Below are 23,983 nucleotides of genomic sequence, written 5' to 3' on the forward strand. Positions count from 1 at the left end.
AACTGGAGCAGGAGCATGGCCAGGTGGACTGGGGACAGCAAGGTCCTCATGTCAGGTAGTCTGGGACATGGTCTAGGGCCCAGGCCAGTTGAAACTGGAGCAGCAGCATGGCCAGGTGGACTGGGGACGGCAAGGAGTCATCATGTCAGGTAGTCCTGGGGCATGGTTCTAGGGCTCAGGTCCTCCGAGAGAGAGAAAGAAAGAGAGAAGGAGAGAATTAGAGAACGCACACTTAGATTTACACAGGACACCGAATAGGACAGGAGAAGTACTCCAGATAAACAAACTGACCCTAGCCCCCCGACACATAAACTACTGCAGCATAAATACTGGAGGCTGAGACAGGAGGGGTCAGGAGACACTGTGGCCCCATCCGAGGACACCCCCGGACAGGGCCAAACAGGAAGGATATAACCCCACCCACTTTGCCAAAGCACAGCCCCCACACCACTAGAGGGAAATCTTCAACCACCAACTTACCATCCTGAGACAAGGCCGAGTATAGCCCACAAAGTATTCAGACCCTTTACTCAGTACTTTGACGAAGCACCTTTGGCAGCGAATACAGCATTGAGTCTTCTTGGGTATGACGCTACAAGCTTGGCACACCTGTATTTGGGGAGTTTCTCCCATTCTTCTCTGCAGATCCTCTCAAGCTCTGTCAGGCTGGATGGGGGGCGTCGCTGCACAGCTATTGTCATGTCTCTCCAGAGATGTTCGATCGGGTTCAAGTCCGGACTCTGGCAGGGCCACTCCAGGACATTCAGAGACTTGTCCTGAAGCCACTCCTGCGATGTCTTGGCTGTGTGCTTAGGGTCGTTGTCCTGTTAGAAGGTGAACCTTTGGCCCTGTCTGAGGTCCTGAGCGCTCTGGAGCAGATTTTTAGGTTTTCCTAAAAATATTTCACCTTTTTATTTAACTTGGCAAGTCAGTTTAGAACAAATTCTTATTTACAATGACGGCCTACCAAAAGGTAAAAGGCTTCCTGCAGGGACGGGGGCTGGGATTTAAAATAAATAAAATAAATATATAGGACAAAACACACATCACGACAAGAGAGACAACACAACACCGCATAAAGAGAGACCTAAAGACAACAACATAGCATGGCAGCAGCACATGACAACACAACATGAAAACAACATGGTAGCAACACAACATGGTAGCAACACAACATGGTAGCAACACAACATGGTAGCACCACAACATGACAACCACATGGTAGCAACACAACATGGTAGCAACACAACATGGTAGCAACACAACATGGTAGCACCACAACATGGTAGCAACACAACATGGTAGCAACACAACATGGTAGCAACACAACATGGTAGCAACACAACATGGTAGCACCACAACATGGTAGCAACACATGACAACAACATGGTAGCAACACAACATGACAACAACATGGTAGCAACACAACATGACAACAACATTGTAGCAACACAACATGGTACCACCACAACATGGTAGCACCACAACATGGTAGCACCACAACATGACAACCACATGGTAGCAACACAACATGGTAGCAACACAACATGGTAGCAACACAACATGGTAGCAACACAACATGGTAGCAACACAACATGGTAGCAACACAACATGGTAGCAACACAACATGGTAGCACCACAACATGGTAGCAACACAACATGACAACAACATGGTAGCAACACAACATGACAACAACATGGTAGCAACACAACATGACAACAACATGGTAGCAACACAACATGACAACAACATGGTAGCAACACAACATGACAACACAGCATGTTAGCAACACAACATGGTAGCACCACAACATGACAACAACATGGTAGCAACACAACATGACAACACAGCATGTTAGCAATACAACATGGTAGCACCACAACATGGTAGCAACACAACATGACAACAACATGGTAGCATCACCACATGACAACAACATGGTAACAACACATGTTGCTGCACAAAACAGGGTATATCTCTCCTCTGTCTGTCTGGTTGATGTTAATATATCTCTGTCTGTCTGGTTGATGTTAATATATCTCTCCTCTGTCTGTCTGGTTGATGTTAATATATCTCTGTCTGTCTGGTTGATGTTAATATGTCTCTCCTCTGTCTGTCTGGTTGATGTTAATATGTCTCTCCTCTGTCTGGTTGATGTTAATATATCTCTGTCTGTCTGGTTGATGTTAATATATCTCTGTCTGGTTGATGTTAATATGTCTCTCCTCTGTCTGTCTGGTTGATGTTAATATGTCTCTCCTCTGTCTGTCTGGTTGATGTTAATATATCTCTCCTCTGTCTGTCTGGTTGATGTTAATATGTCTCTCCTCTGTCTGTCTGGTTGATGTTAATATGTCTCTCCTCTGTCTGTCTGGTTGATGTTAATATATCTCTGTCTGGTTGATGTTAATGTCTCTCCTCTGTCTGGTTGATGTTAATATATCTCTGTCTGTCTGGTTGATGTTAATATGTCTCTCCTCTGTCTGTCTGGTTGATGTTAATGTCTCTCCTCTGTCTGGTTGATGTTAATATATCTCTGTCTGTCTGGTTGATGTTAATATGTCTCTCCTCTGTCTGTCTGGTTGATGTTAACATGTCTCTCCTCTGTCTGGTTGATGTTAATATATCTCTGTCTGGTTGATGTTAATATGTCTCTCCTCTGTCTGTCTGGTTGATGTTAATATGTCTCTCCTCTGTCTGTCTGGTTGATGTTAATATGTCTCTCCTCTGTCTGTCTGGTTGATGTTAATATGTCTCTCCTCTGTCTGGTTGATGTTAATATGTCTCTCCTCTGTCTGGTTGATGTTAATGTCTCTCCTCTGTCTGTCTGGTTGATGTTAATGTGTCTCTCCTCTGTCTGTCTGGTTGATGTTAATGTGTCTCTCCTCTGTCTGTCTGGTTGATGTTAATGTCTCTCCTCTGTCTGTCTGGTTGATGTTAATATGTCTCTCCTCTGTCTGTCTGGTTGATGTTAATGTCTCTCCTCTGTCTGGTTGATGTTAATGTCTCTCCTCTGTCTGTCTGGTTGATGTTAATGTCTCTCCTCTGACTGTCTGGTTGTGTCATAGCTTATTGTTGTTCCTGTGATTGTTTCCCTTTCTTAATGGTTCGGCCTTGTTAATATCTGTCCCCCTGTCCTCGTTAATATCTGTCCCCCTGTCCTCGTTAATATCTGTCCCCTGTCCTCGTTAATATCTGTCCCCCTGTCCTCGTTAATATCTGTCCCCCTGTCCTCGTTAATATCTGTCCCCCTGTCCTCGTTAATATCTGTCCCCCTTAATATCTGTCCCCCTGTCCTCGTTAATATCTGTCCCCCTGTCCTCGTTAATATCTGTCCCCCTGTCCTCGTTAATATCTGTCCCCCTGTCCTCGTTAATATCTGTCCCCCTGTCCTCGTTAATATCTGTCCCCCTGTCCTCGTTAATATCTGTACCCCTGTCCTCGTCAATATCTGTACCCCTGTCCTCGTTAATATCTGTCCCCCTGTCCTCGTTAATATCTGTCCCACTGTCCTCGTTAATATCTGTCCCCCTGTCCTCGTTAATATCTGTCCCCTGTCCTCGTTAATATCTGTCCCCCTGTCCTCGTTAATATCTGTCCCCCTGTCCTCGTTAATATTTGTCCCCCTGTCCTCGTTAATATCTGTCCCCCTGTCCTCGTTAATATCTGTCCCCCTGTCCTCGTTAATATCTGTCCCCTGGCCTCGTTAATATCTCTGTCCCCCTGGCCCTCAATATCTGTCCCCCTGGCCTCGTTAATATCTGTCCCCCTGGGCGTTAATATCTGTCCCCCCTGGCCTCGTTAATATCTGTCCCCCTGGCCTCGTTAATATCTGTCCCCTGGCCTCGTTAATATCTGTCTGGCCTCGTTAATATCTGTCCCCCTGGCCTCGTTAATATCTGTCCCCTGGCCTCGTTAATATCTGTCCCCCTGGCCTCGTTAATATCTGTCCCCCTGGCCTCGTTAATATCTGTCCCCTGGCCTCGTTAATATCTGTCCCCTGGCCTCGTTAATATCTGTCCTCCTGTCCTCGTTAATATCTGTCCCCCTGTCCTCGTTAATATCTGTCCCCTGTCCTCGTTAATATCTGTCCCCCTGTCCTCGTTAATATCAGTCCCCCTGTCCTCGTTAATATCTGTCCCCCTGTCCTCGTTAATATCTGTCCCCCTGTCCCTCGTTAATATCTGTCCCCTGTCCTCCCAGGACTAATGGCAGCAGAGTGACATCATGGCCCTGATGATACCTCCAGTGAAGCTCAAATGGCTGGAGCACCTGAACGGCTCGTGGATCACGGACGACAGCGGAGTCCATCTCCACGCTGGAGGGCGTGTCCGTGCTCTACCAAGCTGCTCACCAACAAAGAGGTGGTCGTCCTTCCAACAGGTGGGTGGAGCAGAATGAGATTGAGTTAATGTCTGTGAAGCCAAATGGAACTCGGCTTCTCTGTGTAGAGGCCATATGGCGACACAGCCAATACTTTATCGTCTGCATTGCGCAGAAATGTAGTTTTATTTTTATTTTTTAAATTAAAAATATTATTATTATTATTATTATTATTATTATTATTATTAGTTATATTATTATTATTATTATTATTATTATTATTATTAGCTCTATTATTATTATTATTATTAGCTCAATTATTATTATTATTATTATTATTATTAGTTATATTATTATTATTATTATTATTATCTCTATTATTCTTTTTATTATTATTATTATTATTATTATTATTAGCTCTATTATTATTATTATTATTAGCTCTATTATTATTATTATTATTATTATTATTATTAGTTATATTATTATTATTATTATTATTATTATTATTATTATTAGCTCTATTATTATTATTATTATTAGCTCAATTATTATTATTATTATTAGCTCTATTATTATTAGTTATATTATTATTATTATTATTATTATTATTATTATTATTATTATTATTAGTTCTATTATTATTATTAGTTCTATTATTATTATTATTATTATTATTATTATTATTATTATTAGTTATATTATTATTATTATTATTATTATTATTATTATTATTATTATTATTAGTTCTATTATTAATATTATTATTATTATTATTATTATTATTATTATTATTATTATTAGCTCTATTATTTTTATTATTATTATTATTATTATTATTAGCTCTATTATTATTATTATTATTATTATTATTATTTTTATTATTATTATTATTATTAGCTCTATTATTATTATTATTATTATTATTATTAGCTCTATTATTATTATTATTATTATTATTATTATTAGCTCTATATGTCATCGCTAAGCCTGCGTGCCAGTTTGTTTATACTATCATACCAACTCCTTGTCAGTCTCTGTCATGACCAACATCTGTTTGGTCCTGAGCACAAACAGATCTGGGATCAGAATAAAAGGTTTAACGAGGCCCACAGTGACAACATCACATAGCTAACACATCATCACAACACACACACTACATAGGCCTAATATCAATGCTGTGTCCTCAGGTGTTGTGTCTGAAGGGACCCCAGCTGCCAGACTTTGAGCGTGAGTCCCTGTCCAGCGATGAACAGGAACACTACCTAGACGCCCTCCTCAACAGCCAGATGGCGTTGGCCAAGATGGTGTGTTCCGACTCTCCCCTTCGCCTCCGCTCTCCGCAAACGCCTGCTGGTCCTCCAGAGGATCTTCTTCGCTCTGTCCAACAAGTACCACGACAAGGGCAAAGTCAAGCAGCAGCAGCACTCGCCCGACAACAACTCCGGGTCGTCCGACCTGCACTCTGTCAGCGAGCGGTCGCGGTCAGCACCGATGCTCTGATCGAGATGGGGTCCGAACGGGCCTCAGTCTGCTGTTCGCTCTGCTCCGTCAGAGCTGGATGATGCCCCGCCGCCGGGCCCCGGAGGACTCAACCTCTGTAACGACGTCATCCACACGGCCATGGACGTGGTCTCGTCCTACCGCCCCTTTCCCTGGCCAACGAGAGTAAGATCCCCCGATGGGTCTGGACTGCCTGACCCAGGTCACCACTTTCCTGAAGGGAGTGACCATGCCAAACTCCGGGGCGGACGTCTTGGGTCGGAGGCTGGCGTCGGAGCTGTTGCTGGGCCTGGCTGCCCAGAGGGGGTCCCTGAGGTACCTTCTGGAGTGGGTGGAGATGGCTCTGGTGGCGTCCGCCGTGGTCAGCACCATGGAGAAGGAGGCCCGATGAAGCGTGTCTGCTGAACCAGGAAGGGCTGATTGGATACGACTGCTTCATGAACATCCTCATGCAGATGAGACGTTCCCTGGTAAGAGTCCTTTAAACAACCAATCAAATCTATTCATAAAACCCTTTTTACATCAGCTGATATCTCAAAGTGCTGTACAGAAACCCAGCATAAAACCCCCAAACAGCAAGCAGTGCAGATGTAGAAGCACAGTGGCTAGGAGAAAAAACTCCCTAGACACACTTTATTGTTCATGATTTGTTGCGTACTTCCATTGTATTCTGTAGGTCTATTGTGCTCTTTGTATTACCAGGTGGCAATGTATTCCTGCTACTTCTTCTTCTTATTCTCATTACCTCTTGATTGATTATGTTACGAGTCCTTCTGTACGGTCCCGTTTCTCCATATGCCGTGTAACATGGCTACATGTCTCTGGGGCTGACTGTGTCTCCCTATATGTCTCTGTGGCTGACTGTGTCTCCCTATATGTACATTTACATTACATTTAAGTCATTTAGCAGACGCTCTTATCCAGAGCGACTTACAAATTGGTGCATTCACCTTATGACATCCAGTGGGACAGTCACTTAACAATAGTGCATCTAAAACTTAGGGGGGTGGGGTGAGAGGGATTACTTAACCTATCCTAGGTATTCCTTAAAGAGGTGGGGTTTCAGGTGTCTCCGGAAGGTGGTGATTGACTCCGCTGTCCTGGCGTCGTGAGGGAGTTTGTTCCACCATTGGGGGCCAGGGCAGCGAACAGTTTGACTGGGCTGAGGCGGGAGCTGTACTTCCTCAGTGGTAGGGAGGCGAGCAGGCCAGAGGTGGATGAAATCGCAGTGCCCTTGTTTGGGTGTAGGGCCTGATCAGAGCCTGGAGGTACTGAGGTGCCGTTCCCCTCACAGCTCCGTAGGCAAGCACCATGGTCTTGGTAGCGGATGCGAGCTTCAACTGGAAGCCAGTGGAGAGAAACGGAGGAGCGGGGTGACGTGAAGAGAACTTGGGAAGGTTGAACACCAGGCGGGCTGCGCGTTCTGGATGAGTTGAAGGGGTTTAATGGCACAGGCAGGGAGCCCAGCCAACAGCGAGTTGCAGTAATCAGACGGGAGATGACAAGTGCCTGGATTAGGACCTGCGCCGCTTCCTGTGTGAGGCAGGGTCGTACTCTGCGGATGTTGTAGAGCATGAACCTACAGGAACGGGCCACCGCCTTGATGTTAGTTGAGAACGACAGGGTGTTGTCCAGGATCACGCCAAGGTTCTTGGCGCTCTGGGAGGAGGACACAATGGAGTTGTCAACCGTGATGGCGAGATCATGGAACGGGCAGTCCTTCCCGGGAGGAAGAGCAGCTCCGTCTTGCCGAGGTTCAGCTTGAGGTGGTGATCCGTCATCCACACTGATATGTCTGCCAGACATGCAGAGATGCGATTCGCCACCTGGTCATCAGAAGGGGAAAGGAGAAGATTAATTGTGTGTCGTCTGCATAGCAATGATAAGAGAGACCATGTGAGGTTATGACAGAGCCAAGTGTCTTGGTGTATAGCGAGAATAGAGAGGGCCAAGAACAGAGCCCTGGGGGACACCAGTGGTGAGAGCGCGTGGTGAGGAGACAGATTCTCACGCCACCTGGTAGGAGCGACCTGTCAGGTAGGACGCAATCAAGCGTGGGCCGCGCCGGAGATGCCCAACTCGGAGAGGGTGGAGAGAGGATCTGATGGTTCACAGTATCGAAGGCAGCCGATAGATCTAGAAGGATGAGAGCAGAGGAGAGAGTTAGCTTTAGCAGTGCGGAGCGCCTCCGTGATACAGAGGAGAGCAGTCTCAGTTGAATGACTAGTCTTGAAACCTGACTGATTTGGATCAAGAAGGTCATTCAGAGAGAGATAGCGGGGAGAGTTGGCCATGGACGGCACGCTCAAGAGTTTTGGAGAGAAAAGAAAGAAGGGATACTGGTCTGTAATTGTTGACATCGGAGGGATCGAGTGTAGGTTTTTTCAGAAGGGGTGCAACTCTCGCTCTCTTGAAGACGGAAGGGACGAGCCAACGGTCAGGGATGAGTTGATGAGCGAGGTGAGGTAAGGGAGAAGGTCTCCGGAAATGGTCTGGAGAAGAGAGGAGGGGATAGGGTCAAGCGGGCAGGTTGTTGGGCGGCCGGCCGTCACAAGACGCGAGATTTCATCTGGAGAGAGGGGAGAAAGAGGTCAGAGCACAGGGTAGGGCAGTGTGAGCAGAACCAGCGGTGTCGTTTGACTTAGCAACGAGGATCGGATGTCGTCGACCTTCTTTCAAAATGGTTGACGAAGTCATCTGCAGAGAGGGGGGGGGAGGGGGCGGAGGATTCAGGAGGGAGGAGAAGGTGGCAAAGAGCTTCCTAGGGTTAGAGGCAGATGCTTGGAATTTAGCGTGGTAGAAAGTGGCTTTAGCAGCAGAGACAGAGGAGGAAAATGTAGAGAGGAGGGAGTGAAAGGATGCCAGGTCCGCAGGGAGGCGAGTTTTCCTCCATTTCCGCTCGGCTGCCCGGAGCCCTGTTCTGTGAGCTCGCAATGAGTCATCGAGCCACGGAGCGGGGAGGGGAGGACCGAGCCGGCCTGGAGGATAGGGGACATAGAGAGTCAAGGGATGCAGAGAGGGAGGAGAGGAGGGTTGAGGAGGCAGAATCAGGAGATAGGTGGGAGAAGGTTTGAGCGGAGGGAAGAGATGATAGGATGGAAGAGGAGAGAGAAGCGGGGGAGAGAGAGCGAAGGTTGGGACGGCGCGATACCATCCGAGTAGGGGCAGTGTGGGAGGTGTTGGATGAGAGCGAGAGGGAAAAGGATACAAGGCAGTGGTCGGAGACTTGGAGGGAGTTGCAATGAGGTTAGTGGAAGAACAGCATCTAGTAAAGATGAGGTCGAGCGTGTGCCTGCCTTGTGAGTAGGGGGAAGGTGAGAGGGGTGAGGGTCAAAAGAGGAGAGGAGGAAAGAAGGAGGCAGAGAGGAAAGAGTCAAAGGTAGACGTGGGGAGGTTAAAGTCGCCAGAACTGTGAGAGGTGAGCCAGTCCTCAGGAAAGGAGCTTATCAAGGCATCAAGCTCATTGATGAACTCTCCGAGGGAACCTGGAGGGGCGATAAATGATAAGGATGTTAAGCTTGAAAGGGCTAGTAACTGTGACAGCATGGAATTCAAAGGAGGCGATAGACAGATGGGTAAGGGAGAAAGAGAGAATGACCACTTGGGAGAGATGAGGATCCCGGGTGCCACCACCCCGCTGACCAGACGCCTCGGGTGTGCGAGAACACGGGGCGGACGAAGAGAGAGCAGTAGGAGTAGCAGTGTTGTCTGTGGTGATCCATGTTTCCGTCAGTGCCAAGAAGTCGAGGAACTGGAGGGGAGGCATAGGCTGAGATGAACTCTGCCTTGTTGACCGCAGATTGGCAGTTCCAGAGGCTACCGGAGACCTGGAACTCCATGTGGGTCGTGCGCGCTGGGACCACCAGAGTAGGTGTGGCCGCGGCCACGCCTTGTGAGGAGCGTTTGTATGGTCTGTGCAGAGAGGAGAGAACAGGGATAAACAGACACATAGTTGACAGGCTACAGAAGAGGCTACGCTAATGCAAAGGAGATTGAATGACAAGTGGACTACACGTCTCGAATGTTCAGAAAGTTAAGCTACGTAGCAAGAATCTTATTGACTAAAATGATTAAAATGATACAGTACTGCTGAAGTAGGGGCCAGCTGGCAGTGGGTGTTGTTGACACTACACTAATCAAGTCGTTCCGTTGAGTGTAATAGTTTCTGCAGTGTTGCTCTTCGGGGGCTAGCAGGCTAGCTAGCAGTGTTGTTTACGTTACGTTGCGTTAAAAGAACGACAATAGATGGCTAGCGAACCTAGAAAATCGCTCTAGACTACACAATTATCTTTGATACAAAGACGGCTATGTAGCTAGCTAAGTAGCTAGGCTACGATCAAACAAATCAAACCGTTGTACTGTAATGAAATGAAGTGAAAATGTGATACTACCTGTGAGTGCGACCGGGTAGTTGAGTTCTATGTCTCCCTATATGTCTCCCTCTATGTCTCCCTATATGTCTCTGTGGCTGACTGTGTCTCTCTACATGTCTCTGTGGCTGACTGTGTCTCCCTACATGTCTCTGTGGCTGACTGTGTCTCCCTACATGTCTCTGTGGCTGACTGTGTCTCCCTATATGTCTCTGTGGCTGACTGTGTCTCCCTATATGTCTCTGTGGCTGACTGTGTCTCTCTACATGTCTCTGTGGCTGACTGTGTCTCCCTATATGTCTCTGTGGCTGACTGTGTCTCCCTATATGTCTCTGTGGCTGACTGTGTCTCCCTATATGTCTCTGTGGCTGACTGTGTCTCTCTACATGTCTCTGTGGCTGACTGTGTATCTGATGTCTCCCTATATGTCTCTGTGTCTGACTGTGTCTCCCTATATGTCTCTGTGTCTGACTGTGTCTCCCTATATGTCTCTGTGTCTGACTGTGTCTCCCTACATGTCTCTGTGGCTGACTGTGTCTCCCTACATGTCTCTGTGTCTGACTGTGTCTCCTATATGTCTCTGTGGCTGACTGTGTCTCCTATATGTCTCTGTGGCTGACTGTGTCTCTGATGTCTCCTGACCAGGGCTCGTCAGCAGACAGGAGTCAGTGGAGGGAACCGACTCGGACATCAGACGGGCTGTGCTCTTTGTATGAAGCAGCTCTCTGTCTGTTCGAAGAGGTAAAATATTTTTTTACAGGTCATTTTTACGTTAAAAAAAGTCTTCTGAACAGCTTTTATATACGGCTTTATGAATGTGATATGTATGGGTTACGAAGGTTTATGTAGGTAGGTAGCCTTCTCAAGTAAAGCACTACTTCCTCCCAGGTGTGCAGGATGGCGTCCAGACTACTCCCCGTACCTGTGCCAGCCCAGACAGCCTCAGAGCGGCGAGGCTCCCATGCTGTCAGAGACGTGTGAGGTGTAATGTCTGGGGCAGTAACAGCTCCCACCAGCTGGTGGAGGAACACAGGAGAAGATCCTCCAGCCCAAGTTGGCACCCAGCCGCCGACACACAGACGGTAAGAGACCACAGGTCTCCAAAGGTGTGTGTGTCATTTCCTGTTTGTCTTTTATTTTAAAGCCAGTGGTTCTCGAAGCTCTTCTCGGGTGAACCTCAGGCGTTCCACAATTTTGTTTTGTCCTTGAATTAGGTCACCTGATCTAATCAATGACTTGATGATTAGTAGATGATTAGTTGATGATTAGTAGATGATTAGTAGATGATTAGATGATGATTCGTTGATGATTAGTTGATGATTAGTTGATGATTAGTTGATGATTAGTTGATGATTAGTTGATGATTAGTATATGATTAGTATATGATTAGATGATGATTAGTAGATGATTAGTTGATGATTAGATGATGATTAGTTGATGATTAGATGATGATTAGATGATGATTAGTTGATGATTAGATGATGATTAGTTGATGATTAGTTGATGATTAGTAGATGATTAGTTGAATCAGGTGGGATAGCTCTAAATTAGTTAAAATATATGGAAGGGCTCATGGGGGGCCCAGAGGGGTTTGACAACCACTGGTTTATAAGGAAAGCTGATTCCCCTCAGTATTACGTCTCTGGAGAAGTTAGCTGGTGTAGCCTAGTTCTGAGAGGAGACCTTAAAGAATTACGTCTCTGGAGAAGTTAGCTAGTGTAGCCTAGTTCTGAGAGGAGACCTTAAAGAAGCGACAAAATGGGCACAATTTTCAAACCCCACTGAGCTTCTGTAATCCGAAAGGTTAGCAATGCTAACAAGTACATTTAAAATCCCATAGAGAATGCTAACCAAATGCTAACGAGTGCATTTTGAACATTTTATACAGTATTTGACATGGACAGATGTCCTAGCTCATAAGAGGATTCAAAAATGGTACTCACAGTTTGCTGCACGCACAAAACATATATTAGACAGAAAGGGGGATAGCTGGTCATTTGTACAACTGAATACATTCAACTGAAATGTGTCTAACGCATTTAACCCAGACCCTCTGAATCAGAGGGGGGGCTGCCATAATCAACATCCAAGTCATCTCTTGATCCTCTTGATTCTCTGCTGTTACCAAGAGAAGCAATTCTAGAAGAAACTAACAAACTTAGCTAGATAGCTAACGAGCTACTAAGTGTAAACCAAATGCACAGAGCATTGAGCACATTTCAGGCAGTTAACTTAATAATCATAAGATATCTGGCTGGAAAACATTTAGCTGTGAATTCCATACTGCAACTAGATTGCCTGGCGAGTGACTCACAAGCAATGATGTGTATAAACCTGGGTGACTGACAGGGTGCTATATTGAAGCCACAGGGCAGCCATCTTGGTACTCTCCTCCGTTGTAAAGATTGTAAAAGCTATAGAAATGCATTTATAAATGTCTTATTTCATTTTTGACACATTTATTCCATTACAGACACCCTGATGCATACTTTTAACATAAAAGCTAAACATAAAATGTTAAATAAAATAAAAATAGATTTTTTTGGAGAGGTAGTCCCCAGTCACGTGCTGTTTGGTGACAAGCACACAACGACCAGAGACCGGTGTCACAGAAAAATACTTAAATACATGTCGTTTTGTTCTTTGAAACATTTAATTGAACTACTGTAGAGTTCTATCCATTCCTATGGAGGACTGCTCCTACTGGGGAGAACCAATATGGCCGACCGGTGGTTTCAAAGCCCCTCAATGGCCAGTACATAGTATCAGCAATCCAGGGTTAATATACATGATTGCTCACAGGCTCCGGGTGTCACGTTCTTCATACGAGGAGAACAAGGCGCAGCGTGATTAGAAGACATTCTTCTTTTAATTAAGCGAAGGACACTTATTAACAAAATAACAAAGAGGCGTGAAGCTACAAAAGCAAGTGCTGACAGGCAACAACTACACATAGACAATAACCCACAAAATGCCCAAGGAATATGGCTACCTAAAAATGAAACTAGTACCGGAAGGTTGCAAGTTCAAATCCCGAGCAGACAAGGTACAAATCTGTCGTTCTGCCCCCTGAACAGGCAATTAACCCCACTGTTCCTAGGCCGTCATTGAAAATAAGATGATTTTGTTCTTAACTGACTTGCCTGGTTAAATAAAGGTAAAATAAAATAAATAAACAGAACCCTGCACCCACTCCAAGGAGACTATAGGTAAAACATTCCTGGGGAAAAAGTTACGCTCTGGTGGTTATTGTTCCATGGTTAAGGAAAACTGTGATTCCCTGAACATTTCAATCAAAGTTAGGCTGCTTAATCAACATTTAAATATGCCTTAGGTGATTCCCATAACCCAGTCATTGTTATCTCAGGGTTAAGGGAAACTGTGATTCCCATAATAACCCAGTCATTGTTATCTCAGGGTTAAGGAAAACTGTGATTCCCATAATAACCCAGTCATTGTTGTCTCAGGGTTAAGGAAAACTGTGATTCCCATAATAACCCAGTCATTGTTATCTCAGGGTTAAGGAAAACTGTGATTCCCATAATAACAGTCATTGTTATCTCAGGGTTAAGGAAAACTGTGATTCCCATAATAGCCCAGTCATTGTTATGCAGGGTTAAGGAAAACTGTGATTCCCATAATAACCCAGTCATTGTTATCGCAGGGTTAAGGAAAACTGTGATTCCCATAATAGCCAGTCATTGTTATCTCAGGGTTAAGGAAAACTGTGATTCCCATAATAGCAGTCATTGTTATCTCAGGGTTAAGGAAAACTGTGATTCACTGATTCATAAAAGTTATGTTTAAAAGAGATAAGTGGCTCTGACTGGATCCTAAATCTTCACAGATGGTTAGGAAATGCCCATTGACAAGTGTGAATCCTAAACCCTGTGCTTGTCTGTCTGTCAGATTGAGGCAGGCCAATATTGCACCTTCGTCATCTCTTCTGACGGCTCTGTCAGAGCCTGTGGTAAAGGCAGCTACGGCAGATTGGGTCTGGGAGACTCCAACAACCAATCGTCTCTCAAGAAGCTGACCTTTGAACCTCACCGCGCCATCAAAAAGGTGACGTCATCGAAGAGGTCGGACGGACACACACTGGCCTTCACCACGGAGGAGAGGTGTTCAGTTGGGGAGGCGGGGACTACGGAAAGTTGGGGCATGGGAACAGCTCCACACAGAAGTACCCCAAACTCATCCAGGGACCTCTGCAGGGAAAGGTAGGACTCAGACCACCACAGCCCCCCATCACAGACCACCACAGCCTCTAGACCACCACAGCCCGTAGACCATCACAGCCCCTAGACCACCACAGCCCCCAGACCACCACAGCCCCCAGACCACCACAGCCCCATAGACCACCACAGACCACCACAGACCCTAGACCACAACAGCCCCCAGACCACCACAGCCCCAGACCACCACAGCCCCTAGACCACCACAGACCACCACAGACCCTAGACCACAACAGACCCTAGACCACAACAGCCCCCAGACCACCACAGCCCCTAGACCACCACAGCCCCTAGACCACCACAGACCACCACAGCCCCTAGACCACAACAGCCCCTAGACCACAACAGCCCCAGACCACCACAGACCCTAGACCACAACAGTCCCAGACCACCACAGCCCCCAGACCACCACAGACCCTAGACCACCACAGCCCCAGACCACCACAGCCCCCAGACCACCACAGCCCCCAGACCACCACAGCCCCTAGATCACCACAGCCCCTAGACCACCACAGACCACCACAGCCCCAGACCACCACAGCCCCAGACCACCACAGACCACCACAGCCCCTAGACCACCACACTGTGTTGTTTGTCAGGACTTGTTTGAGATAATTCACCGAAAACAAAATGGTGCTTTACCAATAGAGATGTGTTGAGTGTTATTATGTAAGGGATAATCAACCAGAGACTGTGTTCTATAATAATAATAATATATAATAATATATATAATAATAATATATAATATAATAATAATAATATATAATAATAATAATAATATATGATAGAATAATAATAATAATAATAATATATAATATAATAATAATATATGATAGAATAATAATAACATATATATATAATATAATAATAATAATATATAATATAATAATTATAATATAATAATAATATATAATATAATAATAATAATATATAATATAATAATTATAATATAATAATAATATATAATATAATAATAATAATATATAATATAATAATTATAATATAATAATAATATATAATATAATAATAATATATGATAGAATAATAATAACATATATATATAATATAATAATAATAATATATAATATAATAATTATAATATAATAATAATATATAATATAATAATAATAATATATAATAATAATATAATAATAATATATAATATGATAATAATAATATATGTTATAATAATAATAATATAATATATATATATAATAATAATATATGATAGAATAATAATAACATATATATAATATAATAATAATAATATATAATATAATAATTATAATATAATAATAATATATAATAATAATATAATAATAATATATAATATGATAATAATAATATAATAATAATATATGTTATAATAATAATAATATAATATATAATATAATAATAATAATATAATAATTATATATAATAATAATAATATATAAATAATAATACTAATATATAATATAATAATAATATATATATAATATAATAATAATACTAATATATAGTATAATAATAATAATATATATATAATATAATAATAATATATAATAATACATATAATATAATATAATATAATATTATGGCTTAGGACTGGGAAGTTGTGTTTCCACGACACGTTAACGAGGGAACCGACTTCCACGATCGTTATCTTCCAGAGAACACATTATAGAGCCCTCGTTGATTTTATATCCTTTTTATACCAAGGCTATAATTGAACACATTTGCCAGGTAGAAATGTGTTTATCATACACTTGAAACAGTGGGGTAAGTTTACAGTAGTTGCCTCGGTAACCAAACAGACTGGTTAGCTTGGCTTAGCTAACCGAACCACCAGTCGTAGTTTGCTATTATGAAAATCTTAATTCAACACTACCAATATTTCCACTTTTGCTTTCTAAAGCAGCTGAAACATCTAAGAATGAACTATAGTCATTTAATTATCCCGGGCATTATAGGATACATGATGCATGCTCTAGAAAAGCTCTTCCGAGCCAATCAGAAACGGGTTTTCAACAATGCCATGGTATAATAATGTGTAATTTCACTAAGCGAGTATGTTTTAGTGTGTCATGTCTCAATGCCGAATGTTGTTGGGCCAGGTGGTGGTGTGTGTGTCAGCGGGCTACCGACACAGTTCAGCGGTCAGTGAGGATGGAGAGCTCTACACGTGGGGTGAAGGAGACTTCGGGAGATTAGGTAAATGTTAGCACTATCAGCATCCTGACATTATTAACACTGAGTATTATTAACACTGAGTATTATTAACACTGAGTATTATTAACACTGAACATTATTAACACTGAACATTATTAACACTGAGTATTATTAACACTGAACATTATTAACACTGAACATTATTAACACTGAGTATTATTAACACTGAACATTATTAACACTGAACATTATTAACACTAAACATTATTACCACTGAACATTATTAACACTGAACATTATTAACACTGAACATTATTAACACTGAACATTATTAACACTAAACATTATTAACACTAAACATTATTAACACTAAACATTATTAACACTGAGTATTGTCTGTCTGGTTGATAATATATTTCTCCACTGTCTGGTTGATAATATATATCTCTACTGTCTGGTTGATAATATATTTCTCCACTGTCTGGTTGATAATATATTTCTCCACTGTCTGGTTGATAATATATTTCTCCACTGTCTGGTTGATAATATATTTCTCCACTGTCTGGTTGATAATATATTTCTCCACTGTCTGGTTGATAATATATTTCTCCACTGTCTGGTTGATAATATATTTCTCTGCTGTCTGGTTGATAATATATTTCTCCACTGTCTGGTTGATAATATATTTCTCCACTGTCTGGTTGATAATATATTTCTCCCCCGTCTGGTTGATATGTTGATAATATATTTCTCCGCTGTCTGGTTGATAATATATTTCTCCACTGTCTGGTAGATAATATATTTCTCCGCTGTCTGGTTGATAATATATTTCGCCACTGTCTGGTTGATAATATATTTCTCAGCTGTCTGGTTGATAATATATTTCTCAGCTGTCTGGTTGATAATATATTTCTCCACTGTCTGGTTGATAATATATTTCTCCGCTGTCTGGTTGATAATATATTTCTCTACTGTCTGGTTGATATGTTGATAATATATTTCTCCACTGTCTGGTTGATAATATATTTCTCTACTGTCTGGTTGATAATATATTTCTCTACTGTCTGGTTGATAATATATTTCTCCACTGTCTGGTTGATAATATATTTCTCTACTGTCTGGTTGATAATATATTTCTCCACTGTCTGGTTGATAATATATTTCTCTACTGTCTGGTTGATAATATATTTCTCCACTGTCTGGTTGATAATATATTTCTCCACTGTCTGGTTGATAATATATTTCTCCACTGTCTGGTTGATAATATATTTCTCTACTGTCTGGTTGATAATATATTTCTCTACTGTCTGGTTGATAATATATTTCTCTGCTGTCTGGTTGATAATATATTTCTTCGCTGTCTGGTTGATAATATATTTCTCCGCTGTCTGGTTGATAATATATTTCTCTACTGTCTGGTTGATAATATATTTCTCTACTGTCTGGTTGATAATATATTTCTCTACTGTCTGGTTGATAATATATTTCTCCACTGTCTGGTTGATAATATATTTCTCTACTGTCTGGTTGATAATATATTTCTCTACTGTCTGGTTGATAATATATTTCTCCGCTGTCTGGTTGATATGTTGATAATATATTTCTCCACTGTCTGGTTGATAATATATTTCTCTACTGTCTGGTTGATATGTTGATAATATATTTCTCCACTGTCTGGTTGATAATATATTTCTCTACTGTCTGGTTGATAATATATTTCTCTACTGTCTGGTTGATAATATATTTCTCCACTGTCTGGTTGATAATATATTTCTCTACTGTCTGGTTGATAATATATTTCTCTACTGTCTGGTTGATAATATATTTCTCTACTGTCTGGTTGATATGTTGATAATATATTTCTCCACTGTCTGGTTGATAATATATTTCTCCGCTGTCTGGTTGATATGTTGATAATATATTTCTCCACTGTCTGGTTGATAATATATTTCTCTACTGTCTGGTTGATAATATAGTTCTCTACTGTCTGGTTGATAATATATTTCTCTACTGTCTGGTTGATAATATATTTCTCCACTGTCTGGTTGATAATATATTTCTCCACTGTCTGGTTGATAATATATTTCTCCACTGTCTGGTTGATAATATATTTCTCCACTGTCTGGTTGATAATATATTTCTCTACTGTCTGGTTGATAATATATTTCTCTACTGTCTGGTTGATAATATATTTCTCTGCTGTCTGGTTGATAATATATTTCTTCGCTGTCTGGTTGATAATATATTTCTCCGCTGTCTGGTTGATAATATATTTCTCTACTGTCTGGTTGATAATATATTTCTCTACTGTCTGGTTGATAATATATTTCTCTACTGTCTGGTTGATAATATAGTTCTCTACTGTCTGGTTGATAATATAGTTCTCTACTGTCTGGTTGATAATATATTTCTCCACTGTCTGGTTGATAATATATTTCTCCACTGTCTGGTTGATAATATATTTCTCCACTGTCTGGTTGATAATATATTTCTCTCCCGTCTGGTTGATAATATATTTCTCCACTGTCTGGTTGATAATATATTTCTCCACTGTCTGGTTGATAATATATTTCTCCACTGTCTGGTTGATAATATATTTCTCTACTGTCTGGTTGATAATATATTTCTCTGCTGTCTGGTTGATAATATATTTCTTCGCTGTCTGGTTGATAATATATTTCTCCACTGTCTGGTTGATAATATATTTCTCTACTGTCTGGTTGATAATATATTTCTCTACTGTCTGGTTGATAATATATTTCTCTACTGTCTGGTTGATAATATATTTCTCTACTGTCTGGTTGATAATATAGTTCTCTACTGTCTGGTTGATAATATATTTCTCTACTGTCTGGTTGATAATATATTTCTCCACTGTCTGGTTGATAATATATTTCTCCACTGTCTGGTTGATAATATATTTCTCCACTGTCTGGTTGATAATATATTTCTCTACTGTCTGGTTGATAATATATTTCTCTACTGTCTGGTTGATAATATATTTCTCTACTGTCTGGTTGATAATATATTTCTCTCCCGTCTGGTATCTTGCCATATCTCTCCTCTCTGTGTTTTGGTGTGCAGGTCACGGAGACAGCAACAGCAGAAACATTCCTACTCTGGTCAAAGACATCAGCAACGTAGGAGAGGTGTCTTGTGGGAGTTCTCACACCATAGCTTTGTCAAAAGATGGCTCACTGTGTGGTCCTTCGGAGGAGACAATGGTGGGTGAAGGCTCAGGACGCAAGGCTGGAATCCCATCGGGTGTTTTTATATCAGCGTCATTATGTGGAAACTATCACTATATCTCTAAATGTCAACACATATATGGAAATATAAAAGACAATATATAAATCAATAAATATAGTTTATTGTGTAATTCTATCTTCATATTGAATAATGGGTTTTTACATAAATGATACGATTGGCAATGTATCTCTAAATGTCTCTAAATGTGTCATTTGTCTATCCTGCAGGGAAACTGGGGCATGGAGATACAAACCGTGTCTATAAACCCAAAGTAGTGGAGGCCTTGCAGGGGATGTTCATAAGGAAAGTGTGTGCTGGAAGCCAGTCCTCCCTGGCCCTGACCTCCACTGGACAGGTAAAAGACTGACTGTTTACTGACTGTTTTACCCTTTAGAAAATGGGAGGAGGAATCTGGAACATCTGTACCTGTCCCTGGGCAGAGCGGTCCATGCTAGGCTGTGTGTTCTACATGCTATATTTCTAAACTGACCTGTCCCTGGGCCTAGAGCAGTCCACTGTCCCTGACCTGTCCCTGGTCAGAGCGGTCCATGCCAGGTTGTGTGTTCTACATGCTATATTTCTATACTGACATGTCCTGGGCCTCATGTCTCTTTACATGCTATAACTTCACTTGTCTCTTGTAAAATTGTTGTTTTTACTTCAAGGGAGGGATGGAATCCTGGTTAGATTACAAGTTAAATGAAGTGTATTGCACAGGGATGGGTCACAACAACAACGACAGACGATGCCTTTGGGGATAAAAAACACTGGCTGTGGCTTGGGTTTGATCTTGAAATTCTGCTAGTCAACGATTCAAGGAATTATTTCATTTGTGAATAAACACAAGACTGTTTTGTTGATATAATCTCTCCTGGTTGTGTGGAGTGTTGCTGTTTTCACTTAACACTATATTATATGTCCTGTAGCAATGATCTCTGGTACTCTGTGTCTGGTCATAGTAAGAAAGAGACATAAACTCCTGTTATTCACATTGTGTTGCTCATTGTGTTACTGTTAACCAGGATGTTAAAATGAGTATTTCATCACAAAACAGTTCCCTTTAGTCCAACTGACAATACTAACAAAGATCTTTACAACTTAACCAAGATAGACCACAGTCTGTCGTTTCCAATGGGAACAAACAAGTCATGGTGGGCAGAACAAGCAAGGAGGTGGGCAGAGCCAATCACGAGATAGGGAGATTCTATTGGCTCATTCTAGCATGCATCTGCATAATTGTGGTCCTTCTGTAGCTCAGGTGGTAGAGCATGGCGCTTGTAGCGGGTAGTGGGTTCGATCCCGGGACCATCCATACGTAGAATGTATGCACACATGACTGTAAGTCGCTTTGGATAAAATCGTCTGCTAAATGGCATATATTATTATTATAAATTATTTACCTTTAATGATCACCTCCCTGCCTTTCAGTCCTTCATAGTAATAAAAAAAAATTTTTTTTTGCAAAGGGTCATGTCTACAAAACTTAGTCCACTCTGTTCATAACAGATTTTAAAATGAGTTTTAACAGAACTGTTATGACTTCAAGTGTTTAATCGATGAGACACCGATCAAACCCCACCTCTTTAAGGAATACCTAGGATAGGATAAGTATTCCCTCTCACCCCCCTTTAAGATTTAGATGCACTATTGTAAAGTGGCTGTTCCACTGGATGTCATAAGGTGAATGCACCAATTTGTAAGTCGCTCTGGATAAGGCGTCTGCTAAATGACTTAAATGTAAATGTAAATGAGCAAACCTGAGCAGAGGTAGCCTAGTGGTTAGAGTGGAGGGGCTGCAGGGTAGCCTAGTGGTTAGAGTGGAGGGGTGGCAGGGTAGACTAGTGGTTAGAGTGGAGGGGCGGTTCAGGTAGCCTAGTGGTTAGAGTGGAGGGGTGGCAGGGTAGACTAGTGGTTAGAGTGGAGGGCGGCAAGGTAGCCTAGTGGTTAGAGTGGAGGGTGGCAGGGTAGACTAGTGGTTAGAGTGGAGGGCGGCAGGGTAGACTAGTGGTTAGAGTGGAGGGGCGGCAGGGTAGCCTAGTGGTTAGAGTGGAGGGGCGGCAGGGGTAGCCTAGTGGTTAGAGTGGAGGGGCGGCAGGGTAGCCTAGTCGTTAGAGTGGAGGCGGCAGGGTAGCCTAGTGGTTAGACCCCGAGGGCGGACAGGGTAGCCTAGTGGTTAGAGTGGAGGGTGGCAGGGTAGCCTAGTGGTTAGAGTGGAGGGGCGGCAGGGTAGCCTAGTGGTTAGAGTGGAGGGGGCGGCAGGGTAGCCTAGTGGTTAGAGTGGAAGGGTGGCAATAATAGTGGTTAGAGTGGAGGGCGGCAGGTTAGCCTAGTGGTTAGAGCGTTGGACAAGTAACCGGAAGGTTGCTTTCAAACCGAGCTGACAGTACAAATCTGTTAACCTGTATCTGTTCCTAGGCCGTCATTGAAAATAAGAATGTGTTCTTAACCGACTTGCCTAGTTAAATAAAGGTAAAATAATAAGTAATAATTAATCCATGTTGTTCCGTGTTCTCCCACTGCCAGCCAGTGGTCTTCCTGTCACTACCAATGAGTGCAAACGCCAAGCAACTGCTTCACATTTATACAGGCTATGAAACATCTTTCTCTATTGGTTCTATCGATACTGTCTGCAAGTAACTTCCTGTCGCGATGTCTTTAGGCCTGGTTCCAGGTATTTTGACATGGCAACAACCATAGTGTTCTGAAGTGACTGGTCTCGGACCTGTACTTTCAATATGCAAACCCTTTAATCCTGACTGGTTCTAGTGACTGGTTCTATGTCCTGTGTTCTAGTGACTGGTTCTATGCCCTGTGTTCTAGTGACTGGTTCTATGTCCTGTGTTCTAGTGACTGGTTCTATGTCCTGTGTTCTAGTGACTGGTTCTATGTCCTGTGTTCTAGTGACTGGTTCTAGTGACTGGTTCTATGTCCTGTGTTCTAGTGACTGGTTCTATGTCCTGTGTTCTAGTGACTGGTTCTAGTGACTGGTTCTAGTGACTGGTTCTATGTCCTGTGTTCTAGTGACTGGTTCTATGCCCTGTGTTCTAGTGACTGGTTTTGTTCAGTGACTGGTTCTATGTCCTGTGTTCTAGTGACTGGTTCTAGTGACTGGTTCTATGTCCTGTGTTCTAGTGACAGGTTCTATGTCCTGTGTTCTAGTGACTGGTTCTATGTCCTGTGTTCTAGTGACTGGTTCTATGTCCTGTGTTCTAGTGACTGGTTCTATGTCATGTGTTCTAGTGACAGGTTCTGTGTTCTAGTGACTGGTTCTATGTCCTGTGTTGTAGTGACTGGTTCTAGTGACTGGTTCTATGTCCTGTGTTCTAGTGACTGGTTCTATATCCTGTGTTCTAATGACTGGTTCTATGTCCTGTGTTCTAATGACTGGTTCTATGTCCTGTGTTGTAGTAACTGGTCCTGTGTTCACAGTAACTGGTCCTGTATTCTCCTGTGTTCAGGTGTATGCCTGAGGCTGTGGAGCCTGCCTGGGCTGTGGTTCCTCTGAAGCCACAGCACTGAGACCAAACTGATTGAGGAGTTGACAGCGACCAGGGTGGTGGACCTCTCCATAGGAGACAGCCACTGTCTAGCTCTCTCCTACGGTAAAACAACCCTTTAAAAAAGAAAGAGATGATTATTTTAAATCTATGATGTAAGTATTTTGTGTGTTTATTGGTTAGAGCGAGGCAGAGGTAGAGAAGGAAGTAGAGGAGTGCTGAAAAGAGAGAGACAGAGGTAGAAGGTAGTAGAGAGAGTGCTGAAAGAGAGAGACACAGAGGTAGAGAAGGAAGTAGAGAGGAGTGCTGAAGAGTGAGACGGAGGTAGAAGGTATTAGAGAGAGTGCTGAAGAAGACAGTGAGAAGGAAGTAGAGAGTGCTGAAAGAGTGAGACAGGTAGAAAGGTAATGGGGGCCTTTCAGAAAGAGAGAGACAGAGGTAGAAGGTAGTAGAGAGAGTGCTGAAAGAGAGACAGTAGATTAGACCACCCCAGGCAATATAAGATGTTGTGGGATTTGTCCAGTTTATTGGGACAGAGACGGAGAGACAGGAAACAATTTGTTCAGTTGTGGACAGAGACAGTAAAGGATTTGTCCAGTTTATTGGGACAGAGACAGTAAAGGATTTGTCCAGTTTATTGGACAGAGACAGTAA

At 42.4% G+C, this 23,983-nt stretch overlaps 1 pseudogene; it reads left to right on the forward strand.

The window, feature by feature from the left end:
- Nucleotides 1–4,228: 4,228 nt before the first annotated feature.
- LOC124028778 lies at nucleotides 4,229–20,187 on the forward strand (annotated as a pseudogene).
- Nucleotides 20,188–23,983: the final 3,796 nt, after the last annotated feature.

The sequence above is a fragment of the Oncorhynchus gorbuscha genome, unplaced genomic scaffold, assembly GCF_021184085.1.
Source record: "Oncorhynchus gorbuscha isolate QuinsamMale2020 ecotype Even-year unplaced genomic scaffold, OgorEven_v1.0 Un_scaffold_4840, whole genome shotgun sequence".
NCBI classification, from domain to species: domain Eukaryota; kingdom Metazoa; phylum Chordata; class Actinopteri; order Salmoniformes; family Salmonidae; genus Oncorhynchus; species Oncorhynchus gorbuscha.